The sequence below is a fragment of the Mercenaria mercenaria genome, chromosome 7 (genome assembly GCF_021730395.1).
Source record: "Mercenaria mercenaria strain notata chromosome 7, MADL_Memer_1, whole genome shotgun sequence".
In the NCBI taxonomy this organism is placed as follows: domain Eukaryota; kingdom Metazoa; phylum Mollusca; class Bivalvia; order Venerida; family Veneridae; genus Mercenaria; species Mercenaria mercenaria.
In genome coordinates this window covers 79,195,292-79,207,073 of record NC_069367.1, presented here as the reverse complement: position 1 = coordinate 79,207,073, position 11,782 = coordinate 79,195,292, and positions in this window count along the sequence as shown.

Here is an 11,782-nt window from a genome sequence, read left to right as displayed (position 1 = left end):
ATTTTGGACAAGAAGATTTTTTAAGTTTTTCCTTTCGGTTGCCATGGCAACCAGAGTTCTCAACGGAATTCAATTCTTTGAATAATTGTTAAAGAAGACCATCCAAGGATCATCCCTGCGAAATTTCATCAAAATTGGCTCGGTGGTTTAGGAGGAGATGTTGTCTAAATGGAAGTGTGGACGGACGGACGGACGGACGCCGGACGGTGAGCGATCACAATAGCTCACTCTGAGCCTTTGGCTCAGGTGAGCTAAAAACCGAGAAGTTCGGGAATTAGCTTATCAAGCTCTAATCAGGCCACGGCTTGAATATGCTAGCTGCGTCTGGTGTGTGTGTGTTTGGGTTTAACGTCTTTTTCAACAATGTTTCATTCTTAGAAGCGACGGTGTCTACTTGTATCAGTGAGCACAATGCCCAACTTTATAGTGCTGCCCTCACTGGAATATCACGCCGTAGACACGTGGCATGATACACCACCCAGTCATATTATACTGACACCGGGCTGGCCAGTCCTAGCACTATCTTCTTAATGCTGAGCGCCTAGTACCATTTCTTACGTCTTTGGTATGACGCGGCGGGGAATCGAAGCATGACCTCCCTAGCTGCGTCTGGAGCCTATATACCCAACATAACGTTCACCAGATCGAAATGATTCAGCAGAGGGCAGCGCGATGGCTTAATCATGACTACTCCCCTTACAGCAGTGTCACAAACATACTAAATCAGCTGAGATGGCGTACCCTTGAAAATAGGAGATCTGATTCACGCCACCTTATATTCTACAAAATAGTGAATGGTTTGGTTGCTGCACCACTTCCACTTTATGTCAGCCCTCCCCCCCCCCCCCCCCCCCCCCCCCCGCCATCCCGTCTAACAAGATGTATGCATCCCCACTCCTATACTCAGATCCTCACTCCCTGTAATTACTATAAATACTCTTTTCTTCCAGCCACCGTAGTGCTTTGGAATTCCCTTCCACCACAACTTGTGCAAGCCCCCACCCTGAACAAGTTTAAGCAGGGTGTGACCAAACATTGCACACAATGCTTAACATGCTAGACCTGTTTTTAAACTGCTTTCATCTGTAAATTCTTCTTGTTTTTAACACTATCAACTGTATTTCACGCTTGCAATACACATCGAGTATTACTTTTATTCTCCTGTCCATTCTACTTTTAAATTTCTTGTACAGGCGCGCAGCTGCACGTTATACTCGAAAAGAGGCGTGATGCAGTATATATAGATAGATAGGTTATGTGCGAGGCGCAACAACAAGTGATGATAAAAGTGGTATAACATGCACATGTACCTGTCCTACTACTGGTTTGCCAGTCCATCATCTCTGAAGTCCTCTAGAGTTGGGGATTTGGCTAGCTGTTGTGGGAGCTGGTTCCACAGTCTTATACTAGAGGAGAAGAAGGAGTGGCGATAGCTGTCCGTTCTACAAAAAGGGATCAGGTAACGAAGGTTATGACCTCTCATACAGGAGGTGACTGGGCGGAAGTAGACTGGAGCAGGAATATCAACCAGTCCATGGGTGATCCTATATACCATTATAAGCTTTGCAGTCTGTCTGCGTTCCTGTAGGGGTTGTAGTTGGAGCTCTGCTAACATCTGGCTGGTGCTGCTAATTGTCCTGTAGTCGCCTTTGATGTAGCGGGCTGCTCTGCTTTGAACAGCTTTCAACTGCTGGATGCAAACTTGGGTGTGCTGGTCCCATGCTGGTGATGCATACTCTAGTATGGGTCTGACCAGTGTCTTATAGGATTGGGCCTTAAGGTATTAGATCACTAATAGTAATGTTTACAAAATGGCCTTTGCTTGGTATATTCTGAAAGGTAACCGTGTTTTGCTCTGTTTTGCATTTTTTAAACAACCTTTACCGTGCTGTTTTTTATAAATTTTGTATATTTTATGGTATCTCCTCAAGCTCAAGTAGAGACAAATTTCAAAGTGATATCCAAACGTTTGCAGAGAACTCATTTACCATTAATTTTAATAAAAGAAACATCAAACTATTGGTAAACAATCATAAAACACAAAATAAAAATGTCAATATCATTTTTTCTATGGTGCCTCAAGTAAACGGATTTAATGAGACAGAATTCATAACCTTCAACATTAAAAAAATAAGGTCGAATGCGGGGTTTTTCCGGGTTTTGAATTTTGTTTTACCCCATTTAAAAAAAAACCTTAGGGCAGAGAAAAAACCTACCTAAATTTTTTTCCACAAAATAAATCAAAGGGAAGGTAAAAGAAAATTAGAGAACTTTCCCCCGCGTTTTTAACTCAATATTTTTAAAGATGTGTAACTTTTACACCTTCTGTTTAAGTATTTAAATTCATTTTTGAAACCCAAAGAAAAGGGGCTTTAATTTTTTAAATTTTTCCATTTTTTTACAAGAAATCAAAAATTTAAGTTTTGAAAAAGTAAAAACTAACTAAAAAAAAAAGGGAAAAAAGGAAAAATTTTTTTTTTCCCATGGGGCTTAAACCTACCCCCCCCTAAGAATTGCGTTAAGTGGGTTTAGGGTTTGGAATTAAAATACTTTTCCCAAAAGGAGGTTCTCTTTTAGGATCTATACCTTAATGTCTTTTTGGGCAGCTATCAAATTCCTTTTGAGAAAGGGAAAGACTGTTGTTTGCTTTTTTCCCTGTTTTTTCGCATGTGGTTTCCCCACAGGATAAACAGCAATGGGACACCCGAGTATCTGCCAGATTGACAGATGTCAGGTTGTGACCTGGCGGGAAATGGTGTACGGGACTGTAGGGGATTTCTTTTTCGGGATATATGGATTACCTTGCTTTTGGGGTGAGTTAAAATTCCCATCTTCCATTTGTTTTCCCCATTCTTGTAGCTTCCCTCAGGTCCGGTTGGGTTTAAAACAGCCCAGTTTAGGGTCTTGCTTTTTCAAATAGAAAAAGCTGGCATTTCGGTCTTTTGGTAAAAAATTGGTTTGGGCTGGAAAGTCTTTATGTACAGGGGGAATAGTAGGGGCCCCTGGGCCACAGCCCCCTTTGGGGGACCCCGGATTAAAGGGTTTCCCGAGGAAAAATCTTGGCCTTCAAAAAATAACTTTTGGGCTCCTTCCTTTTAGGTAATTTTTTTTTCCAGGAAAAACGGTTACCTCTATTCCAAATGGTCCAGCTTGAGGGAACCCTTTGCCAAAGTCTTGTGGGGTCAAGAAGCAAAAGCGCTATCTGCTAAACCACATCAGACGGGAGCTGGGTTCTTTTTGCGTCGGGATGATTTGGGGTTTTGGGCAAGATCTTCTTTTCCCAAAAACCCAAGCTTTTTATCTCCCAAGGTTGTTGTGTACATAAAGGGCTTCATAATTTTGTATGGATAATATGTTGCTGCAGACAGAAGTGAGGGAGTTTTGGGCCCTATATTTGACGGACTGCTGCGATCCCCTTTTTTTTAGCTCGACTTTTCAAAGAATAGATAGGGTATTGTACCGCCCCCCCTTTTTGGTTAAATTTTTGAATGAAAACGGGTATCACTGAAAACCCCTTTGGGGGAATGGATTAAAAACTTCACAAACTTATTTACTGTGTTTTAAACCCTGACTTAAAACTGCCGGGGTTCCAAAATTCTTTTGCTTTTTTACAAATTATCCCCCCTTTTTGACTAAAAAATTTTTGGGGGTTTTTGTTTTAAGCGGGTATCCCCCAGTACCCCCAAATTGGGAATGGATAAAAAACTTCACACATTTGTTCACGGGTCACGATTGACGTGCATTTCGCGGGCCCGATCTCTATTTTCCTTTTTGAAAAAAATTTAATCCCCCTTTTTTCGATTTTAAAGCATTTTTTGGTTAATTTTTTTAAAATGAAAGGGCTGGAATCTCAGTATAAACCCAATTTGGGGAATTTAAAATTTGAAGTTTTAAATTCATTCACTGCCCCTTGATATGACATCAATGCATGGGTCCCATAACCTACTTTGCTTTTTTTACAAATTATGCCCCTTTTCAACTTAGTTTTTTTTGGGTTAAAAGTTTTTGTATGTAAGCGGGATATCAGTTTCCGAAAATGGGAATGGATTAAATTTCCCACACCTTGCCATACTTTGGCTGAAAATCACTGGGGCAGTTTCAAAAAACCCGGGATTTGCATTTGTAAAAAATTTTCCCCTTTTTCGACTTCGTATTCATTAAAATTGAAAATTTCTGTTGAAAAAAGTCGGCGTTCCCTGTCCCCCGCCCAGTTTTTGTTGAATATTGGCATCAAAAGGCTAGTGCCCAGTCCTGGGGGAACCTCCCCCCCCCTTGCTGAAAAAATGCCGGGAATATGAGTCCCAAGAATGGGTGCGATTTCGTGGCAAACTCTTTAAAAAACCCGGTTTTTTGAATGTCGTCGGGGCCCCTTTGGATTTAAGGGGGTTAGGTCTCTAAGATTTTCCCCTGGAGGGCTTCCTTTCCCCAAAATTTTTTGAACGTTTGGGGGTTTCCCCAAGTTTGGGTCACCATCCAGGGTGGGGGGGGACGCTCTAAAAATCCTGGGGAAAGACCATTTTACATAGAAATTTTGGTTGAGCAGCGGCTTTAAATTTGGGTCCCCCTGGGTAATTCCCTTTTTTTTTTTGGCGATCCCCCCACTGCTGCCCACATCGTCGGGCCTTTGAATAAAGGAGAAAAATTTTCTTAGGTTTCCCTTGCCCTTCAGTGAAAATTGTTTTTCACAAAAAGTGTTGGGGGCTCTTCAAACCAACTGCCTTACATTCCTTCTGTAGCTTTTTGTAGCGTGTGATGCCCTTTATTATCTTATAAAATCCCAAACAACCCAATTTCTAATCAAAAAACTGGAGGTGGGTTGCAGTTTTTTTAAAAAAACATGTTCTTTGATCCCTTAAAATGCATGAAATTTAAGAGGAAAAAGGTAGAAACTAGTACAGCTTATTTAAAAGAAAAAAACAGGACGATGAATTAGTCATAAAAGGAGGTGGGCCCAGATTTTGAACACTGAAGAAACACATGTCCTTGAAAGAAAAGACTTTATTTTTTGTAGGAATTTTTCTTTGATATTAGGGTTTGTTAATTGTACATTTTTTTTCATGAACATTTGCATTATTTGGGCCCCCAAGACTGATGCAAAAAACTTTCTTTGCAAAAAATTTAATTAATACGTTAAAAGCAATTTGTTTTTCCCAATTTTAAAGCCCACTTTGCTAGGTCTTTTTTAAGTCATGAAAACGGGTTTTGTTTGTCCCGGAAAATCCCTGGTTTCAAATTTAAAAAAAATTTAAAATTTTTATTAAAAATGTTTTTAATTTTTCTGTCCAAATCTTTGAACACTGTTGCTTCAAAGAATGTCATCTCACCCTGGGTGCTATTTTTTTTCCCTTTAAAAAAAGTGCGGGGTAAAAAACCCAATTTTTTAAATCTATTTTTGGTCACAAACGGAAAATTTGTTTTCCTGTAATTCTATATAAAACTGACATTTTTTAAGAGCCCCAAAGACATAGCTAGCCCAATTTTTCAGGAAAAAACCCCTTAAACCCCCCTTTTTTAAAAAGGTTTTGATAAAACTGTATAAAATGAAGCGGAAAGAGATTTCTCTGGTCACATTTTTTTACTGTAAAATCACATAAAAAGCACACGGGCTGTGATTTTGGAAGTACTATCATACAAAAATTGGGTTTTTCCCACTTCACTTCACCAAATACAACCTGCGCCCCCCATTTTCCTTTTAAAAAAAGTAAAAAATACATTCACAATAAAAATTAAAAAACAGAAACCTAAAGTAGTTTTAAATTTAGCCCTCTGTTCCCTTCAAAGTGAAAAATTAAAGTTAAAAAAATCGGCTAAACCAGAGGGCTCCCACACGGGTTTTTCCTTTATATAGTTAGCCCTTTAGAAATAAAACAGGGTCTGAAACTGTTTCCAGTAAATTTTCTGCATTATTTAGATAGATGAAAAAAACCCAAATATGTGAAAAAGGAAAAGCCGTCCGGGGGACAGTAACCATCAGAAAAAAATCAAACCCCTTTACAATATTTACAAATTTATTTACAAAAGTGATTTTTTTTTTAAAAAAACAAATAAATTTGATATGAAAAAAAAAAAAAAAACTGTTTATCAGAAAAAAAAAAAAAATTAGTATCTCTAGATCCCAAAGTTCTTATGGGCCCCTTCTAACTGACTTTGACAAGGCTTTAATGTATTTGTAAACCCTTTAAAGTAGAAACAAAAAAAACATATCTAAAAAATCCATCCCCTTTAAAACCGTGAATACGTTGTTTCCGTTTTGGCCCCCGGGTTTTAAAAAGGGGGTTTCCCACCCCTGAGTGACTCGAGGTTTCCCAAAAAAATAAAGCGTCTTTGCGGTTTAGGGCAAAACCCATGGGCCCAAAGCTCTGCGCGGGAAAAAAATCCATCCAGGGAGTAAAGAAAAGTGAACCTGGGGCATTGTTTCGGTTATCATCACCGGGAAAAATCGTCTGGGGGAAAAAAGCTCGATCGAGCAAAAAATTTTAGCAGAAAATAATTCAGACATAGTTTGGTCTAAAAAAGTGAAGGTGGTGTGCGAAAGGCTTACCTAGTAAAGTCTATTTAAAGGGGAAAAATTCCCCCAAATATAAATTTAAGGGGATTCAGGGCCCTAAGCCGTGGATCCGACTATTTGTGTTTCCACGGGTTTCACGATATACCCGGGGGAAACTAACTACTTTGGCGCGGTTTTAAAATTGACAATTTGGGGCCCATTATGGGGTTTTGGGGATAAAAACATAAATTTTCTGAAGTTTATAAAATACAACTTTCTTGTTTCTGAACCGAATTTAATGAAATTTTTCGGAAAATTTAAGTTTTGAAATACAGAAAAATTTAGAGGTAATTTTTTGCATGAAAACTGACTTTACCTCAAAAACTCAAAAATTTACAAAAAGAAGAGGGAAAACCTGCATTTCAATACATATAAAAAAAGGCCCGTAGTCAATTGGGGCACACGTCCCCCCTTAAAAAAAAAAATTTAAATTTTTTTAAATGAAAACAAAATGACATACTGAAATTTTAAAAAACAAAACGAAAAAACCCCACGGGTAATTTTTACACCAAAATATATAGCCCCCTTCCCCAATTAAATCAAATAAATTTCACCTTAAAATTTTCTCTTCCAGGAATTGGGTCTAATTTCGTTTTATATGGCTGTTTAAAGGCCAAAGCCCCTTTTATTTAGCCTGGGTTGTAATTTTGCTTTATTCAAAAAAAGGAGCGGCTGATGATTTTGTCTCCCAATTTCAAAGTTTTACCCAACAAAAACCGGTGAAAATTGTAATGCCCCTACTATCGCTAAACACTCCTTCTCTATCAATGAGAAATTTTTCTCCCCAGGAGCAATTTTCTACTAAACCCTTTCGCTACAGGTAATTTCCCCTCCATCACTTTTCCTGAAACCAAAAAACTGGCCCAAAAACCCAAATCCGAAGAAACTACCTCAATATAAAAGTCTGTTTTAAATCTGGGAACTTCAAAAAAAGGCGGACCCAAAAAGCTAGCCTTCAAAATCCCGAAAGCCAATTTTTTTGACTTTCACCCCACTCTACAAGAAATTTGGCTGACCCTTTTCGTCAAACTGTGAAGGGAAATGCAATGGCGGCAAAAATTTGGGGTAAACTTTCTGTAAAAACCCAAATACACCTAAGAATGAACGTATTGCCCTTTTTGGTTTTTGGGCTGGCGGGGGGTTTCCCGTATAAGGGCCGTACCTATTTGGAAATGGTTTTAGGGGTTTTTTAAAAATCTCCTATCAAAGTGCCCTAAAACCCTTCTACTTTGGGAAAAACCCATAAAAAACTTTCGGGGTTTTGCTGTTAAATTACCTCCTTTTTTATTGGTTTTTTAACTCATAAGGGCTTTCTACAATGTTTTGGCCCCTTTTTTGATTGTATACACCAGGGTTTCATCAATGAACTATTGAGTTTCCCTAGGTCCTTCAAAAAACCTTTCCCCAAAGTCTACAAAAAGTTTCTGGGCGTTAAAAAAACCAAATGGCCTCTTACGGAAATGGGAAAAAAACCTTTCGGGGTTTCAAAAGCAGTCATGGGTTTTGCCTTTTTTAGACAAAGGAACCTTTCCGTAACCTTTGCCCCAAGTCTAGTTTGGGTAAATATCTTTCTTAAAATAGTTTTTTAAAAAACCCCTCTCCTCCATGTTTGGCAAAGGTTCCGGGGTCGAAAACCGCTGGGTTTTGAACCCGGCGAAAATCTATACCGAAACCTTTTTACTGGGTTTTCTTTTTTCCCTTTTGAAAGGGCAAAAGGGGGGGGAAAAAAGGAGCATTTGATGGTTTGATTTCTCCCAACTCCAACCCTTTTTTTTCTACTTCCTCTTTCACTACTGGCTGCGAATGAAAGGAATAGGGTTTTAAAAAAATTTTTAAAATTTTTCGGATTGTAGTTTACAATGAAATACATGTTCAACTAAGTTAGTATTTCCAGAATATTTTGTCAGAAAATCTGAGAAAATTTTTTTAAAAAGTTTTACTACTTCCCGCTTACTTCCACTGGTAACTCCGGTTTATCTCTACATCTTTGTACGTTTCTGACCCTGCTTTATAGGGCACAAAACTATACCTTTTTACTCTACTCGGAAAAAACCTTTACTACTTTCATTTTTGGGTCCAACTATCCTAATCTCTCTTTACCTCCCCTTTCAATACTGCCCCCAACCTTTCTTTAAAATTTTTTTTTTGGTATAGACCTTTTCTATCTTCCTTCCCTTTTACAGTACTGTTTTTTGGGTGTTTGCTTTAAAGTTTTCAACTTTCCGTTTTACATCTTTCCCGTTTCTCTATCTAAATTTTCTACCTCTAAATACTAGTTAAAGGGCCCTTTTAATGTAACAACAATTTTTTATTTTCGTTTGGTAACAAAAAGGGACCCTTTTTTACCCGCCTTAAACCTCCAATCTCTAGCCTTCCTATTGTAAAACTTCTTGTATCTACAAACTTTTTGCTAACTTGGGTTTCCCGGCTATCTTAAACGTTTCTTCCCAAATTTTCTTGCAAATCCTTTAAAATTAAATGGGAAGGGGGGGTTTTTAACCTCATCTTTTCCCTTTTCCAGCCCCCTTTTTTCTTTTTTTTTTAAACCCCAGTTATCGGGCCCCCGGACTGTTTACCATAAAGTAAACCCAAAAAAGAAAATCCCAAACTTTTTGCGGAACTTTTACGGTAAGCAACAAATAGCATTCAAATTCCTACGAAAACTCTGGGCCTCACTAAAACATACGCCCTTTTAAATTTGCTTTTAAAACTACCCCTTAAAAATTCTCTACTAAACCCCTTACCCATAGGGTGATACGGTGTTGTAAAATTAACCCGCCTTAAAAGCCAAAAAAACCTTTTTCAAAATTTTTGCCCCTAAGGTCTGACGTAAACGCGATCCACAATCGGTAAGCCTTTCCTTGGCAATTTTAAACTTTTGTACATATCAAATAAAAACCTCTGCTACTCTCTCGTTTCAAACTATTTTGGGTTAGCTTCGGATATCTTGTAGCATAACCTTCCCTAGTCCAAAATGTACTGTTTTTCCTTTCAGTTTTATGGTTTTGATCGGCCAAAGATGTCGACAGAACTCCCCTTAAAGGAGTATCAATTTAAAGGCATTTTTTCCCACGGAACTTTTTAACTTACCTTTGCTATAGACGTTGAAAATACTACATGTTTACAGTTTTTCCCCAACCCCTGCCCTTACCCCTGGCCAAATAAAATTTTGCCTAATACCCTATCCCTAGTTTCCCTTTTACCTAAATGGCCTGACAAACGAATTTATGTGCAACTTTCATCCCCAGTTTCTCTAATCATTTAAGGGACAATTCAAAAGTCTCTTTTGTTAAATTTCTGGGCCCGGGATTCCTCAAAAAAAAATCTATTCCCAAACTCAACCTAACTTTTACCTTTTACCCTTACACTGCTTAATGTACCTTCCCCAGCCTTCTTTTTTACACCCAAAAAAAAAGTTTCTTTTCATTTTGTTTCCTTTTCTAAGAATTCCCCTCTAGAACACTAAATCTGAGACGGAAATTTAAGTTTTACTTTCTTCTTAACTTTTGGGTTTCGCCATTTGTTTTTTACTGCTGACGCTAAACTACTAAAAGGTTCTACAGCTCCCTTACATTACCAATTTTAAAATATTTGGGGGATTACTACAACCAACGCCTTTACTGTCCCCTTGAAAAAACGGACAAAACAATATCTATTCTAGCTACATCTAGCCTTTGTTTACTCCCATCTATGTACTTTTCATTACGGGTTTTCTCTAAAAACGACTTTCTTCTACTAATTCCGTTTCACTTTCACACAGGGAAAACCTGTAAACTCGCATAGCGTTTTCATCCCCACCATTACAATTTCCCGGGGTTTTTTTGGACTTTTACTTTCACTAAAATACCTAACCCTCAAAATCACTTAGTTCAAAAATGCTATTTCCACTCTCTTACCTACTTGGGTTATTCCTGGCTATCTTTTATTTCTTCCTCAAACCCTACTTAGGAAACGGGCAGGCCTCCCCCCTATTTCCCAACTTTTTTAAACTTTTTTTATTTCCCCTTTAATACTTTCCCGTTTTCCGCTCTATTCTAAATTTGCTGCTGCATTAGCACTGTTACCGCCGTACTTTCCTCCTACAGTAATATGAACATGCCCCTTTTCGACCAAATTTTTTAAACCCTTTAGTAAACCCAAAGGGGTTTATAACCCTACCCTTTTTAGCAACTTTTCTACTACCTCCCATTACTAGTGCCCCCCCACATTTTGACTACTAGGGTTAAATGTCCTGAGGTATTTCTTTTGGTTTTTTGGTCCGGGACTTATTTGGGTTTGATTCACGCTACTTGGGGCCCCCCGAGTTTTTTGAAACAAATCTGCATCTTCTGCTACTTTCCCTTGCTTTAACTTTAAATTTTTTACTACTCAAAAACCCGGGATAGTTCTGTATTTCATTCATCAAAAAATTTTGGTCCCTAAGAAAAAATCTAACAATCCTTCGTACGTTTTCTCCTTATCAATCTAAGCCCCCCAAACCCTTTTAAAAATCTATTATTTTTTAGAAACCCTCACAAAGGTCTCATTATCCCCCAGGCCCCCAGGTTTTAAAATTTTTCCCTTTTTGCCATCCCTCCCTGAGTTTGAACGGGGGGGTACCCCCTTTCAGTTTATTTATAAAACCCTTTCCCATCTTTCCCAAAGGAAACCCAACAAAAAACTCTTTTCCGTACCCTTTTTGAAGGGCGGGTAATTAAGTGACCATAAACCTTTACCCAATCCCGCGCAAAAGCGTACTTTTTGTACAATTCAAGTACGCATCCATGGAATCAATTTTTTTCATCAAGGGGGGACATCTTAACCTTTACCTTTTTCTTACCACTTTTTAAGTCGTCTTAAACTTATGCTCTTTTCTAAAACTCCTACTTTCTGCTTCCCCCTTCTCTGTTTTTTAACTTTTAGCTAACATTAACTTTCCTTTTCCATTTCAAAATTATCCCGTTCTAACTTACGGGCCGTATTCTAAATTTTCTAATTCTAACTTACGTTTATACTCTATCTTTTCCTTCTGCAACCTAGCCTCTAACTCTAATCTTTCCCTATCTGCTTCTAATCTATTCTTTTCTGCTTCTACTCTTAATCTCTCTGCTTCTAAACTACATTGTTTTTCATATTCTATCTTTTCTTTCTGCAATCTAGCTTCTAACTCTAACCTTTCCTTCTCTGCTTCTACTCGTAATTTCTCTGCTTCTAATCTATCTTTCTCTGCTTCTAATCTACTATGTCTTTCCTCAC